Raw genomic sequence first — 16733 nt, forward strand, 5'->3', positions numbered from 1 at the left:
GCTGACTTGTGGAAGAATAACTACGATCTCCTCCTGCATCTGCACAAGGCAGTTTTCCCTTTGTGTGTCCTGTCTCTGTGTCCAGATTTCCCTCTTCTTATAAGAATATCAGTCATACTGGATTTAGGGCCACCCTAATCCTGTATGAATTCATCTTAACACAATTACATCTGCAAAGACTCTATTTCCACAAAAGTCATATACATAGGTTGCAGGTGGGTATTAATTTTGGAGGAAAATTATTCAGCCCAGCACACCAACTATACTTATAATTACATTACATAAAAATGATTCAAATACTCCAAGTAGAAAACTAAAAATGGAAGAAAGGGTAAAAAAGCAAAACCTAACTGCCAGCTGTCCTTAGGTAACACAGTATAAAATTATATTAAAATACTAATCAAAAGAAAGCTGAATTAGCTTTGTTAATATTAGACAAAGTTGACTTCAGAAAAAGGAATATTACTAAAGACAAAAGGAACATTGTTAATAATAAAAGCTTTAATTCTTTAAGCAGACATAATAATGCAAAATGTATATGTTCATAACAACAAACCGTAAAAGTATATAAATCAAAAGATGACAGTTCTGAAATGAGAAATGGACAAGCCCACAAGCATAACTGGATATTTTGGTATTCTTCTATTAGCATTGATAGAAAAAGCAACAGACAAAATTCACTAAGGGTATAGAAAACTTGAACAATATTAATGACACTTGACTTAATTGATATTTTAGAGCATTAAAAACCAAAATGCTATAATACACATTCTATTGAAATGCACATGCAATATTCATCAGCATAGTCAATAGAAGGCCATGAAACAAATCTGCAAAAATGTAAATGCATTGAAATCAAAGAATATGCTTCCTGACCACCAAAGAATTAAATTAGATATCCATAAAAATCATACAAAAAACCACAAATATTGGGAAATTAGGCCAAAGACCTAAAACAACTCATGTGTTGCAGTAGGCAAAGATAACTTAGGAGATAAAAACTTTAAACTACTTTAAAAAGTGCTTTTAAAAATTTAATAAAATAAAAAATCCTTTTTAAAAATATTAAGAAACTGATAAAATATGCTTCAGACTGGCCAAAAATATTTGTGAAACAAATATATGAAAAGGGAGCTGTTTGTAAAAATAATATGAAAACCCCTTAAAATACAATAATGAGAAGATAAACATTTCCCTTTAAAAACATGCAAAAGACTTGAACAGGCATTTCATGAAAGATACATGAATAGTCACTAGGCACATGAAAGATGGTAAATGTAATTACACATCAAGAAAATTAAAATGATAATAATATGCAATTACATGCCAACTAGAATTTCTAAAATTATCAAGTATTGCTGAGCATGTGGAGAAACTGGAAATCTCATATAATGTTGGTATGAATGTGAAATGATGAGACTACTTGGAGAACTTTATGGTAATTTCTATAAATTTAAAAATACATTTATTGCATTTCCCAGCTCTTCCATTCCTTCATTAACCAAGAGTAATGAAATATATGCCCATGCCAATATTTGCTGACATATATTTATAGCAGGCTTATTTTTAATAATAATAATAGCAGGTTTATTACTAACAGCTATGAATTTACAACTACCTCCACCACTTCTTTTTGTTTTGTTTTGTTTTCTTATTGTGCTTATTTATAGTAAGTATTGTCAACACAAATAATAAATAATCTATAATAGGAAGAAAAAAGAGTTTTATTTGAGCTAAACTGAGGATTATAGCCTGGGAGACAAAGTTTCAAGAAACACTTGAATTGTATTCTGCCAGACTACAAAATGGAGGAGGCTTATATAGAGAAAACCCACAAAGTTACATAAATTGTTTGTCAAGAATTAGTACTGGAGTTGGCAAGAAGTAAGAGTGCTTGTTCAGCAAGAACTGATTAGGGTCTGAAATGGTTGCATGGTTACAAGACTTTAAGACCACAGGTTGCAGCTGGCAGCTGCTAGCAGATATTGTTTTGAGAATGGCTCATGCCGTCCTTGAGTCTCATACAGTTGAGAAGATTCAGGTTCTCAGTGATGCAATAACGTGTCTGAAACCACAACCACAATGGCCACCTGGTTCCATTTTGAATGCGTGAACCACAGTTACTCCATTTTGATTTTTAAATGCATTCTTTTCTTTAATGGTCAAAGCAGATATACAATGCATGTTTGACAGGCCATAAAACAGGCTATTCAAGTTAGCATAAAGTTCAATTCAAATCATGTATAAGCCAGAATGATTTCCCCATACCTCAACATGTGACAATTTCTTTCACCAGCACCCTCAGAATTTTTAATTGTATTATGCATGGATTTATCTTTTTCTATGAAGACTATAAACTCCTTATGGGAAAAATAAATAAATAAAACCAAACAAATGTTTGTTCCTCATTGTTTATAGAGTTAAAAAAAGTAAATGCCTATATTTGTTGAAAAAAAATGCTTCTGTGTATGAATAAGTACATTCTAGGACATATTTGTTTAAGTCTATGTAATTAACAAAAATTTGGTTCAAAAAAGAGCAAATGAATTAATAGATTATTAATCCACCTCATTTAACAGGACATACAAAGCTGACTATAGGATCAGTTTGCAATAGGGATGAGGAAGTAAGTAGTTTTCATTGTGCTAAGTTCAAAATACTGTTAGTCATTCAGATGACGCTACAAAAAATCATCTTCTTTGAAGCATTTTATCTCTGTTTCTCTGCTTCCCTTAATGCACTTATACTTTTACTTCTTTAAAAAATGTTCTTTCCATATCTTCATTGCTTTCTAATCACAATTCCTGAGGCTACAAAGTTACAGATTAAGTTTTCCATTTCCGATAATGTATTACTTAATAACTCATCAAAGAGTATCTTTCAAGCAATGAGTAAAATGAGTTTCAACAAATACACAAATAGCATAAGATCAGCACCATAAATCTAGATGAATTACATGAATAAGGATGATGTACTTGTATTATAGACAGAGTATAGAAACACTGAGAAGCATATTTCAATGGATATTATGACTATGACACTTAAATACAGGAAGCTGAATGTCATTTTAGAATGAGCGTAGATTTTGATGATCACTGGAAAATAATATCAAGCATTTACTGGGGAAGTAAGAAACACTAAATATTTTTCTAAGCAATTAATAGAGATGTCTTATTTGAATATTAAATCTCTGTCATGTGAGCACCAGCTATGTTTTGCAGATGAGGAAACAAAGGCAAAAAAGTAATTTATAAAACTTGTTTAATTTCTCATGGCTGGGAAGTGGTCGGGACAAGTTTGGAAACCAAGTGTCAGGATCCCAGAGGCCACATTTTTCATCCCTGTGTTTTAATTGCTGCTTCACTTCACATTATCAGATTTTTTTCCCCACAACCACTCATTTACTAGATGACTGAAGGTACGTTATTTAAACTCCACAATTATGCGTGATGTTTTGGGAAATTAAATGAAAGTATGTGTTTAACACACTCTGGTTTATCAGAGACACTCAGAATTCTTAGTCCCCTCTCCTCTTTCTTAAACTCAAGGATGAGAGCTCCTGTTATTTCACATTCTGTTTCTGTCTGGATCAAGTTTCCTGTGGGCTGTCAGAGCTGCTAAATCAGATATCTCTTCATACATGTCACTTAGAAGAGGCAGGAACACTGTCTTCCTGCAGCTCTTGGGCCCTTTAAATACAGAGTGAGAGTCTCTCACTGGTCTCTCTGTGCAGCAGCTCACTGTCAGCATTTCACTGTGGTCTGACCGTCATGGCATGGGAGCCTGGAGCTCAGGGATAATACAAAGAGAGAAATGTCTGCTACCTGACAGACATTGATGGCAGGGGCTGCCACTCCCAGCGGGCTGTGACTTGGGCCACAACCAAACACAGCATGCCACTGGCTGAATCCACTTTGATGAAATAGGATTCTTTCCTCCATAGGAGGGTTCACTGGACTCATTTAAATTAGGTTGTAATCCTCACTGGAACAGACAGATCTTGGTAACTAACGATGATTTACATTATTCTTTTGAAATGTAAGAGGTTGTATAGGAATCTTATCCACAGCTGCTATGGCAATGTGACTTCAGTCAGAACTGCATTCTGCAATATTTTATTCTGGTTTCTAAAACCACTGTTTTACCTGGAGTCGTATTGCTAATTAAAAGAACTATTTCAAAATCTGTCTCTTCCTTATCTCAACATTGCATACTTCTCTATACTGAGCTTCCGTAAAGAAACTTTGGTTTCACCAACATGTAATTCTATTGAATTTTTTTTTTTCTTTTTTCCTTAGAAGCTCTAGGTTGGTTTAGGGATACACAGAACACATGGAGCAGAAAGAGACAAATCATATTTGATGTGGTAGTTCATTTTGTATATAAGAAAATGGAGAGTAGCACTAGTTAGCCCTCTTTTTTAGTTAAGGGTAAAAACAGGGACTTAAAAGTCTCTCCCTCCAGTCTAGCACACTTCAAAATTTGTCACACACTCACATTCAAGTGAAATGAAAGGTAGAATTTCTGAAGGTAAATTAGCATAGTAAACTCTACTTATGTAGTATCATACACATTTATGTAATCACAACTTTTTATCATATACTGCTCAGGTTTTGTAATAGATTAAACATTAATATTCACTAAGCTTGGTATAACAGGAATTTATTCTTTTTCATTTAAAGGAAATGTTGAATTATGGAACCAAAGAAAAATAGGATAGATATGTATTATCAATATCTTTCATTTTAATTTCAAAGTTTTTTTTTCATTTTCAAATATGTAATGGAACTTGTGAAATGCTATTTTAACACGTATCAAGATATAAACTGATATTATAAGTGGAAGGGTAGTTTCCCAGGTAAGTAAAGTGAAACTTCAAAAGTAAATGTATTAATTTCTGGGCAGTGAAGTGATCAATCAATGATTTCATGTAGTATTATAATGAAAAAAGTTCAAACATCTATATTTGCCTTTAAAACCTTGTGTCTAAATTTACATATTTCATATCTTTCACACTGTACATCATTACTTATCTGAGAATCTTGGAATAGACCTCAAGTCACTGTAAACCTTATAATATTGGCTTTTCCACTATAAAATTTAATCTAAGAATTATGATAACTGCCATAATGTTCAAGAATAAAATTATCATGTAAGAGGCAGTGTAGTATTAGAATATTTGAAGAATTAGAGACATGAGAAGATGTTAGATTCCTTTTTTATTCTTTAGATTCAAATGAATTCCCCCTATTTTCACTGAAATTTTTCTACGTTCCTACCATAAATCTCTAAGATTAGATATGCCTGATAAAAATAAAATAATGGAGATAGCTTTTAATATATGAAAATCAATCAAGACAAAAATGTAGTTTAGATATATATTTAAGAATCTTTCTAAGGTGTCAGGTGAGAATTACTAAAAAACTGCATTCTAGGCAGTCTGTGAAATAAAGTCATATCTTAGATTTTAGATTCTGCTCATGTCATTATTTAAATTTCAGGCTTTTCATATAAACTTTAGCAAAACCCAAAACTTTTTTATGTGTTAGTAGTAGAAGCTCTCTAACATAACATAATCTTGACTTACAGTCCACAGTCCTTCAAAATTTGGCTGAAGAATAATGCTATGAAAATGATACCAAAAAATTCACACACAAAAAAGATCAGCAATTTCAAATCCTGCCATACTCTGTTTGTTCTAAATCCACATAAATAAAAATGCATAGTTAGGTTAAAAAATAATTCAAACATCAATGTAGACCTGAGAAAACTATCAATGCGAAAAACACAAAAACAAATAGCAGAAGACAAACCAACAGCAATATCATAGGGGCTGTGGTGTTCCAACTTCTAGGTCTAGAAGCAGAGACTGGGGCCTTGGACTTCAGCTCTTTTTGGACATTGGGCCACAATGTGTTTCATGAAAGATGGGTTGCTGAGGCCAGGCTTGAGTCTTAGAGCTTGATTAAAGGGTAAGACTTTCCTGCTTATGAAAAGAGCTGGCCCAAATGAGAGGAAGCAGAAGCTCAGGCTCCTGACCAGAAGCTGAGACACACTGCCTTCTGCTATGGTGTCCCAACACCATATCTCAGTATTCCTACAGAGGACGGGAACTCCCACTAACAGATGTTGTCATAAGCAGAGGACGTGGAGGAGATGGAAGCCTGGATTGTAGGGACCCTCAAAATTATAGAGAGGGAGGAGTGAGGAAGAAGCAAAGGGAGATTTGAAACAAACTCTAAACATAAAATAACAGAGTGCACAGAAATTTCCCTTCAAAACCAATGTAAATTTCTGAATACAGGGAGGAGTTTGCTCAATAAACCATTGTTGAATGAATGCTAAAATTGTCATCAAAGAAAATAAAATTGGGCACATGAATTCTCAACAGATATATGCACATGAAATAGTTTAAATAATCACTAAACTTTTTGAAATGATCAAAAAGTAAATTATTAAAGAGTACATATAATACAGATCACATATTCTGATTAGAATATCATTACTTTTAATTAATGACAAATATAGTGTGGAGAAAATCCTCTATACTTGAGAATTTAGAATACAATGTTTCATTATTTCTGGGTTGTAAAAAACATTTCAGCTAAAAGACTGAGTATGCTACATATCAAAAATAGTGGGATGTAGCTAAATCAGTACTAACTGGGGTTTACACTTTGTATAGCTTCCACTCTTAAACAATAGAAACAAAATTCTGAGAATACAATATATGCATGGTGTGGAAAGCTGCTCAACCTTATCAATTTTCAAAAAAATTCATATTGAATCAAGGAGATGACATTTTATATACAACAGACTAGCCAGGCATTAAAATATCAATATTGGCAAGGATGTGGAAAAACCCAAACTCTTTGTCATTCGTGTAAGCACCCGGATAAGCAACTTAGCATCAATAATTTGTTTTATGCTAAGCACACATGTCCATGGAAATTTGTATCAGAGCATTAATTAAGTATACTGTGTTCAAAAATTGAAGTTGGAGTTTTAGCAACACTTTCCTTAGGGAAACACACATATACCGAATGCCCTCCAATTTTATTCCTTATTCGTATCTGGAAATGTGGGATCCCCTAGCATGATGAAGTTGATGATTATTAATAATAGGCATAAAATGATAATAAGCTAAATGCAAACATTCTCTTGTATTTTAAAATCATTCACTTTCTTTTAAAATACAGAAAAATATGGGGAATGTAAGAAGTACTATCTGTACTTTTACAAGTCAAAAGAATATCAACTATTTTTTCATTTGTATTAAAATGACATCTTTTCAATATCAAAAACTTTGAGATATATAACACTGTTCTTAATTGTTCATAAATTTTGAGTGAGGTATTGTGTTTGTAAAATTAATTGCATCTGGTCCAGAACTCCTTCCTCTCCTTTATTAAACATATAAATAGGTTGAATTTCCTCTTTATCCTGAAGGATTATCTATCAAATATATTGTTATAATAGTTGTGGGAATATATGTTTTAGAATTTCATTTAACACGTAACATATTACCATTTTAGGAACTTTAAATTGTTCTCCCTTTTAAACTCAATATTTTTTTTTCTTGAAAATCAGATGTTCCTTTAAAAATACAAATGGAAGAAATATAACCTTGTGTTTTGTATTAACCTCAAATATTAAACATTTCCTAAAACTTGATCAAAACCTAGTAAAACACCTATATGTTATAATAAAGAATCATATTAAGATTATTAAAATCTCACCCTTATAATTATAAAATTACTGTGCTTAGTAAAGTACGCATGTTTTGTAACAAGACTCATCCTAGTAAGACCTGAGAGATACATCGCTTTGTTAACAGTTGGCAAACTTTTCAAAATATCTGATTCCTACTAATTATGTCTGAAATATAATTTGAAAATTTTCTCACATATTATTTTGTTAGAAATTTTGTACTATATTTTTATGTATGTAAATACTGCATACAATTTTTTTCTATGTAAACAACAGGGAAACACATTGTATTGGTAACGGTCTGCTATTGGCAGATTTCCTTTCAATGATACTGTTTATACACTGGAATTCTTCTTTAGAATTCAAAATGCTTTTGAATATATTATTCAGGAGTTCTGCAAGAAGAATTAGTTCTAGAAATCTGTTGGACAACGTAGTGACTCTAGTCAACAATACTGTACTATGCACTTAATTTATTAAAAGGATTTAGGTCTCATGTTAAGTCTTGTTATCTCTCTCTCCCTCACACACACACACACACACACACACACACACACACACACACAAAGGCTCACAAAGACACAAGAAAACTTTTGGAGATGATGCATATGTCTCTTACCTTGATTGAAGTAATGATTTTATCAACTTGGATACATTAAATAAACACAGTTTTTCTCTATCCTATCACTTATACCTCAGAGAAGCTGTTTTTAAAAAACGACTTAGAAAAAACTGTGTATGAATATGAGTGTTTTAGACTTTTCATTAGGAGATTTTTTAATAACATTTAAAAACTTTAGAACGTTCATGAACTTCCTGTGATACTGTGTAAGTGGATTAAAGTAAGAATATAAAGTTTAACTTCATTATTAAAATTAGAAAAATATTTAGTTACAGTAAGCAGTGATAAAGTCAGCTTCTTCAAATTTATATACAATATTTTAATTACTATAATTTAATCATATTAAACCAAATGACTATCCTTTAAAAAGTATGTGTTATATGCTCAGTGCAGTGCTAAGTTATCAAAATAGATTACCTATTTTAATACAACAACCATATGATTTGATACTCAACTATTCTTGCTTTACAGATAAAGAAATTGGGATTTAGAGAGTTTGTATCTTTCCCAGTTCACACAGTCAAAAATTCAACAGCCATTCTTACCACAAAACACTCTGACTGCTCTGCCTGAGCTTTTAACTACCAGGCTGCATCTTTAATGGGGAAAGAACAAGTGGTGTAGATCTACTGTTTCACATAGTTATTAAGAGGTAAAATGTGTCATACAACATCTATGAAAACGTTCGAAACATTATATTTAATTCCACGGTTTTACAAAGTCAGCTAAAAAACAAATGATATGTAAATTTAGAAATGTAACATGCAACAATCTGGAAAAATATAAAATATTTTTGTAGATTATTAGCATAATTGACATAGAACATTTGGTATTGATAACATTTAGAAAGTCCTTTTAAACAAAGGTAAAAAAAATAACAAAAAAAACTGCAGCATTTCATCCATAACCAGATGGCCAGGCATAGCAAATCAGTAGTATGTAAATAACTGCATTGCAAGGGCACATAAAAAATGACTAGCTACTCCACATATACTTTATATATAGGTGATCCCCATGTAGACAATACAAAAATATGTACTTTTTATTGTGATTAATGCAGTACCCAGAGTTGCTAGTATCATTTTGAATTTCATTTATATACAGGTAAGAAAACAGATGTGTCAGGAACATCTGGATCCTGTGCTAAAATCAACTGTGAAGTATAGTGCATATGCAATTCAAAATGCACATAAAATAAAATGGAAAAATATAGTCAACTGTTAAGGTGCTGAAAAGTCAGCACCATTATTCTCTATCTTGATGCATAGTGTAAATATCTTTTCCTGTAGTACTGTATTAGCAAACATTACATAGAAAATAATTTATATCCTACAAGTCAGCCAATGTCATATAACAACAAACAAATAATTTTGGAAAGAATACAAGAACACGTTCTGATATGGACATAAGTTTATTAGTGACAGTTATATCTATCTTAACAAAAATTTTATCAAAATATTTGCTTCAAAATAACACTTCTGACGTATTGCAGAGAGGTTACCAGCCAAAATAGGTCATCCACAGCTAATGATATGGCTTTTATCTTCGTGCATACATTATGATTGGCAAGCTGCCAGCAGATATGTGTAAATAATGAACAAAGTGATGAATTTAAAAATTCTAAACCATTGGATCAGGCTGCTGTCTTAACGGCAGAATATTAACTTCCATACCTGGTCCCCATTCTGATAACCCTGAAGTGTCTTCATCACATTTATTTACATTGACTGCTCTCAAATATTAACATGAGTAATATAAAAGAGGATTACAATCTTTTGGAAAAAATAAAAAGATTACTTTGTCTGAAGTGTTATTTGCTTTAATAAAGTTCTACTTTTTAAAATTGCTTCTAGCATTGCTCACTTTAACCTATGTTTTTGAATCACTTTATCTCAGCCCTCACTCATGCCATCTATGTCTAGTTTATTTCCACTGGTTTATCCTACCTTTAGCTCCTCCATTTTTAAGTTAGGAGCCATGTTGTCTCTTCCTTTGTATGATCCCTAAAAGCAGCTAGTTTAGTGGTATGCTCACAGTGAGTATTCAGATTTCTCCTTTAATCGATCACCTGGTTATTCCATAACTTAAGACAGAAACAACTGTTCAATATTCCTTCTGTAATAAACTTTCATGCACTTTTAAGTCATCAATTCACTCTGTAGAATTCTTTTTTTTCCAAGATGAATAATTTTACTCAAATTAGTTGTGCTTTTAAAATATAATTTAAAGACAGGTGTAGTTGCATTTTGCCAACATTTATTAATTCTAGGAGTTAATTCCTTGCCAAAAAGTCACATTTCTTTTTTTCTATTAAAAAATAACTTCTAAATACTGAAGGAATTTAATTTTCATAGTTTCTTGTATTATTCAAAAAATATCTCATTATTTAACCTTTATTATGTTCTTGATCTTTTTTCTTCTTATGTATAATAAAATTTTAGATACATTTGACATTTATAGAATATTTGGTTTAGCTTTTGCTATAAATGTTCACCATAGTTTCAAATTTGTAAAATTTACTTTTAAGTAAACTTTAAAAAACTTGAAAGACAAATCATATTCAGTTAGAGGAGCATATTGCAGATATGAATATTATACCTCTCCTTTTTTAAAGTTTTAACAAGGGTGACACACAAATTCCATATCTGCCATCACTCTAAATTTTTATGTCCATACTAGGGTCTCCTGCTCAGGTACAGTACATTCAAGTTAGAGTCAAGCTTGGTCTTAAAATCTTTCCTATAATGTGACTAAAAACAACTACCAATGAATTGGATTTTGTGTTTTAAACCAGCTGTTTATACATTGGTTTTCTTAATCATTCAGGGAACTTTGTCATAATATATGCTTCTAGGTCTGCTCCCTGAAGATTTTGATTCAACGAATCTGGAATCTGCATTTTGATAAAAATCCCCAATTAATCCTTCAAGAGTCAGATTGACACATGTTTAAGGTCAACATTTAGGAATATACGGCTTGAGACACTCAATTCAATGATCTTCTCTTTGAATTTTTACTTATTTATTTATACATTTGTTTGGTTTATCATTTGTTTTTATTTGCCTAAGTAACATTATGGACTGAATGTTTGTTTACCCACAAAATCCATATGTTGAAGCCCTAATGTCCACTGTGGTTTATTTGGAGATGGGGATTCAGAGGAAATAAGTTGGGGACCTGATACGATCGTTGTAGCATTCTTATAGGAAGAGTACCCGAATGCTCACTCTCTTTCTCAGGGTGTCTGCACCTAGAAAAGACCAAGCAAGGATATGACAATAAGAAGGTCATTTGCAACCAGGAAGAGAGTGCTCACCAGAAACAAATTATGCTGGCACCTTAATCTTGGACTTCCAGTCTCAGGCACTGTGAGAAAATAAATTTCTGTTACTTAAACCACCTAGTATATGGTATTTTATTATGGCAGACTAATACAAGTAACAAATGAGATGGTGATTTCTATTATCCTTTGTTTTTTAATCATCCTATTTGTAATAAAGCTTTTTCTCATTTCCAAAAAGCAGGCTTCCCTTTTCCTTCATTTAGTAATCTAGAGGGGTGAAGCATAAAAAATGAAAAAAAACAAAACATATCTTGCAGAGGTCAACCAAACAAATAGTTATTGGACAAAGGTGGTCAAAAGTTATACGATAAATATATAGTGTGGATGTAATGTGCAACATGATGGCTATAATTAACAATGCTATGGTATATTTAAAGTTGCTAAGAGGGTAGATTCTAAGAATTTTCATCACAAGGAAAAAGTTTGTACTGATGAGCAACTCAGAGCTACAAGAAATCAAGCATATCTGGCAACTGAAAAAAAAATGGAGGGGGAGGGAAGGAATGTCTGAGCAAGGTCTATGGAAATTTCCAGCTCTTGGAAAGCTTTTTTTTTTTTTTTAACCTTCCATATCTCATGTAAGTTTTACTCTTGGCCATCTATAATCCAAAACCCTGGGGAGGGGATTCAAGGAAACAACATACAGCCTTAGCTAAATTGACAAAACTTAAACCAGCACAGGAACAAACAAAGAAAATTGCAATTCAGCATTCTTTCCAAGTACAGGTTAATTTTCTCTTTTGATTCTTCACAGTAAAATAGAGTATAATAATAAAGCACTGACTTGGGAGTCAGAAAAATGGAGGATAATGCTATTTATTCCTTGAATAGCTGTATACCACAATGCAAGTCTTTCAACATTTTCAAATTAAACATTTTCTTATATGAAATGAAGTTATTAAATTAATGATGGCTGAGGTTCTTTCCTGGGCTAAAATTGTATTATTCTCTTTATCATTGATTCTTGTCTCTTTGTTGACCATAGCAAAGGAAATCTAAAAATATGGTTAGCTGTTGGAGTCTTCAATAGATTAAGGAGGACTGAGTAAATCAAATGCAATGTGCGTTGTTTATCCTTGACACTTGTATATTACATGCTCTTCAAAGCTTTACATTATCCTGCTTTATCCCGGAGAAGGTTTGCTTTACTAACTCATTCAGGCTTGTGCTTCTTCCTCTGCAATATCTAGATCATTCCTGATTGTGATATTTCATTAATACACACCCAGTTTTAAAAGCCACGTTTGTAAAAGGTGTTACAGGGTATGAGAATTTAGAAAGTAATATTTTACTTCCATTAGAATAAAACCAAAAATACTATACTTACTTTTAAAATGTCATATTATGTTAAAATGCTTTCTCATTAATTTTTTATTAAAATTATTTTAATTAAAATTTTATTGTTATGATGAGAATAGACAAATCTTTTACAAGTGAATCGAAGATAATTCATGAAGACACCCCACCCTCAAGAAGGTGGAATTGTTCTTCCTCTTTTGAGTGTTGGTTCTACTTTGTGACTTGTTTTGAAACTGTAGATTGTAAAATAGGGGGCAGGGGTAACTTTCCAGTGGAGAAAACTGGCAAACACTGCTTCCGGCGAGTAATTGTTAACATCATCAACGATGAGCTCTTTTGGTAGCTTGTACTTCCAGGATATGTGGTGAGCATGGTACTTTACCTCTGTGGTCTTCCTCCCAATCATACAACCCTAGTTTAAACCTCAATGGGAAACATCAGGTAAACCCTGATTAAACCACGTTGTACAGAATACCTTACCAGTACAGCTTAAAACTTTTGAGTTATAAAAAACAAGAAAACTCTGAGAAATGTCACAGCCAGAAAAAGCCTAAGGAGACATATGATTAAATATAATCTGTCCTGGGTGAGGTCCTGGAACAAAATAAGAACATTAGAGAAAAACTAGTGAAGTCTGAATTAATTGTGGAGTTTAGTTAATAGTAATATACCAACTTTGACTCCAGAGTTGTAACAAATATATCATGAAAATATAAGATGTTAAAAATAAAAGTGATTAAGGGCATGTGAGAATTCTGTACTGTCTTTGCAATTTAAAACTAAAGTTTATGAAAACAGATTATTGATAAGATGTGTAATTATTTTATTTTTATTCACTGAACAAACATTAAAGCCTTGCACTTATACCTCTACACACATTTAGATTTGATTCTTAAAACAAACAAACAAACAAATAAACAAAACTCATCACTTGCAAGTATCAGGTCCATATTGTTTTACAGTTGTAGTTAATTGAAGAGGATTGTGTTTTTCCTTTATTTATTTATTTTTTAAACATCTTTATTGGAGAATAATTGCTTTACAATGTTGTGTTAGTTTCTGCTGTATAACCAAGTGCATCAGCTATATGTATACATATATTGCCATATCCCCTCCCTCTTGCGCCTCCCTCCCATCCTGTATTTTTCCTTTAGACATGACATGGGCCATGCAGTTCACTAGAGTTTCCATCCAACACATCCATCTCATTTAGGTTGTCTTCCTAGTCCTTGAGGCATTTACATCTTAGCTATAATCAGGGTAAAGAGATTGTATGTTGTACCAAAGTTGGAATATAGTTTCATAAAAACTGTAAAAGTGTTTTATATCATGTGAACAAAAATGTAATTAACTTCTTCAAATTCTAATTTTTTGATTGTGCTGAATTATGCTTTACAGAAATATTCTTAGATATAAATGAGAGTGTGTCAGGAAGAAATGTGGGACTAGAGCAGGATAGGCTGAGATGATAGAAGATAAAAAATGTTGGTTATCAAGAGGTTAGCTAGAGCTCAGTCATAGAATAATGCTTCCTAATTTTAGCTAATCACCATATCAGAATCTGTGTTAAAAACACAGATTCCCTAGAACAGTGTTTCTCAAAATGAGGTCCAATTAATAGTATAGCATTACTGGGAATTTTTGAGAAATTCAAATTCTGGAGCCCTACCTCAATCAACTGAATCACCAACTCTGGAGACAAAACTCAGAAATCTGTCTTCCCAAATCCTTCAGGTAATTCTGATTTCTGGCTTACGTTTGAGAACCACTTCCCAAAAGATTTGACTTAGTTATCTTAGGCAGAATAATATTTTATCTAGCATTTATTTAGGGTAAATGTGATAAAGAGTGTGGGAAATACTGCCTGTGTAAAGATGCAAATTCTGTGGAGAGAGAACTGTGGATCCGTCATCCTATTGGTTAACTCATAGAATACAATAAATTTACTTTGGTACAGAATAGTGAAAGATTAATGATTAAAGAACAAGAAAATATATCTACATATAGTGCTTATCAGTTGATATTCAATCTAGATTACTCTAGTCAGCAGCTACTTCTATATCTTCTTTTTAAAACTACCTTCGAGCCATTATACAGTAAGTGTGAAGAAGTATCTGTCCATTTCTTATGTCATCTTATGACTGTGAACAGTAAAAAATGTATTGGGGCAAATTTACACAGAAGTTTTGGAAAATCTGTATTGTCATTAATACATACCTTTTAAATTTACAGATATTCAGCTGCTGTATTTATGACAGGATAATTGATATATATTAAGCCTAGAACTACGATCATGAATTCTGACCTAGGAGCATTGTGCAAAGTTAATTCCTCCTTCTAATGAGTATGATTTCAACAACTAAAAAATTCATTAACAATTTATTATGGAGTACAATTTAAATCTATTCTAAATTTAAGTATAACTGTAGTTGTAATTTTAACAAAATCAAAATTAAGAATATTTTTTGTTCTTTAGAAATTTTGTAATAATAACATATGTGGATTATTTTAAAAGAGTGATTTGAATTAAGTAATTCCTGTTAAATGATAGATTTTTCTGGAATAATTTAACTTATAGTGGTGGTATGATTTATTCATTTTTCTCTATTTAGAGATGAAAATAGATCTTTGAGATACTACCATGGGCAGTTGCATTTGGATGCTGCTGATGAGAACTTTGGCAGCTGGAGAAGCCATGGTTGCAGTGAGCTTCCCAGTGCTGTCTCCTCCCTGCCCTGGTATTTCAAAGGAGACTTAAACCACTTTAGATTAGACTGTATAGGAGACACAAGCCAAGATGCTTTGGGCACAGCTGTGAGGTGACAAGGAAGATGAGACAACTTTCTGCTAATGAGGATCTGGGTCTAATGTAATTCCTTAATAAAAATTAAAAGACAAAGGGATGACGATATTTTTTACTTAAAGCTAAAGGAAAGAGTTATTCTGGTTGTAATTCTACTACACAAGTGCTGTTTGCTCAACATGGAACTTAAGGAACAAGGTGGGTTTTCTCTAGCTTTTTAAAAATAATACCCCCCGATCCCACACATATACACAAACAATTTAGGATCAAAATATAATTAAATTAGTAGTGTTCTTTGTATTTGTTTATATCTTTTTCGTGGTAAAATCCTAGTATATTTATTTTCCAAACAGAATATACTTTTAAAAACGAATCTGAAAAGTATCCTGTCCATGGATTTTTATTTGGGGAATAATAATCATTCCTGTTTTCAAAATAAAGGAAGCAGTTTAATTGACAATATAACCGTATATGGGAGACAAACAGTATCAGACAATACCATGTAGGATTATCAATCACTTCGTATCCATAGCCTTAATATCTTCTTTGACCCTCAGGTTTTGTTTTTGTTTTTGTTTTTGTTTTTGTTTTTTAAGGTACGCAGGCCTATCACTGCTGTGGCCTCTCCCGTTGCGGAGCACAGGCTCCGGACGCGCAGGCTCAGCGGCCATGGCTCACGGGCCCAGCCGCTCCTCCGCGGCATGTGGGATCTTCCCAGACTGGGGCACGAACCCGTGTCCCCTGCATCGGCAGGGGGGATCTCAACCACTGCGCCACCAGGGAAGCCCGACCCTCAGTTTTTTTTAGTTTTTATTTCTTTCAGACCAAAACTTCATTTGCTTTCATCCTCCCTGTATTGATAAACATTTTCCCTCTTTTCTTTTTTTGGAGGTCCTACAGATTGTCTTGTTACAATATTTAACAGCAGTGGAGCTTTTTTGCATTCATCTTTGCCT

Source organism: Physeter macrocephalus, chromosome 1 (genome assembly GCF_002837175.3).
Source record: "Physeter macrocephalus isolate SW-GA chromosome 1, ASM283717v5, whole genome shotgun sequence".
NCBI lineage: Eukaryota > Metazoa > Chordata > Mammalia > Artiodactyla > Physeteridae > Physeter > Physeter macrocephalus.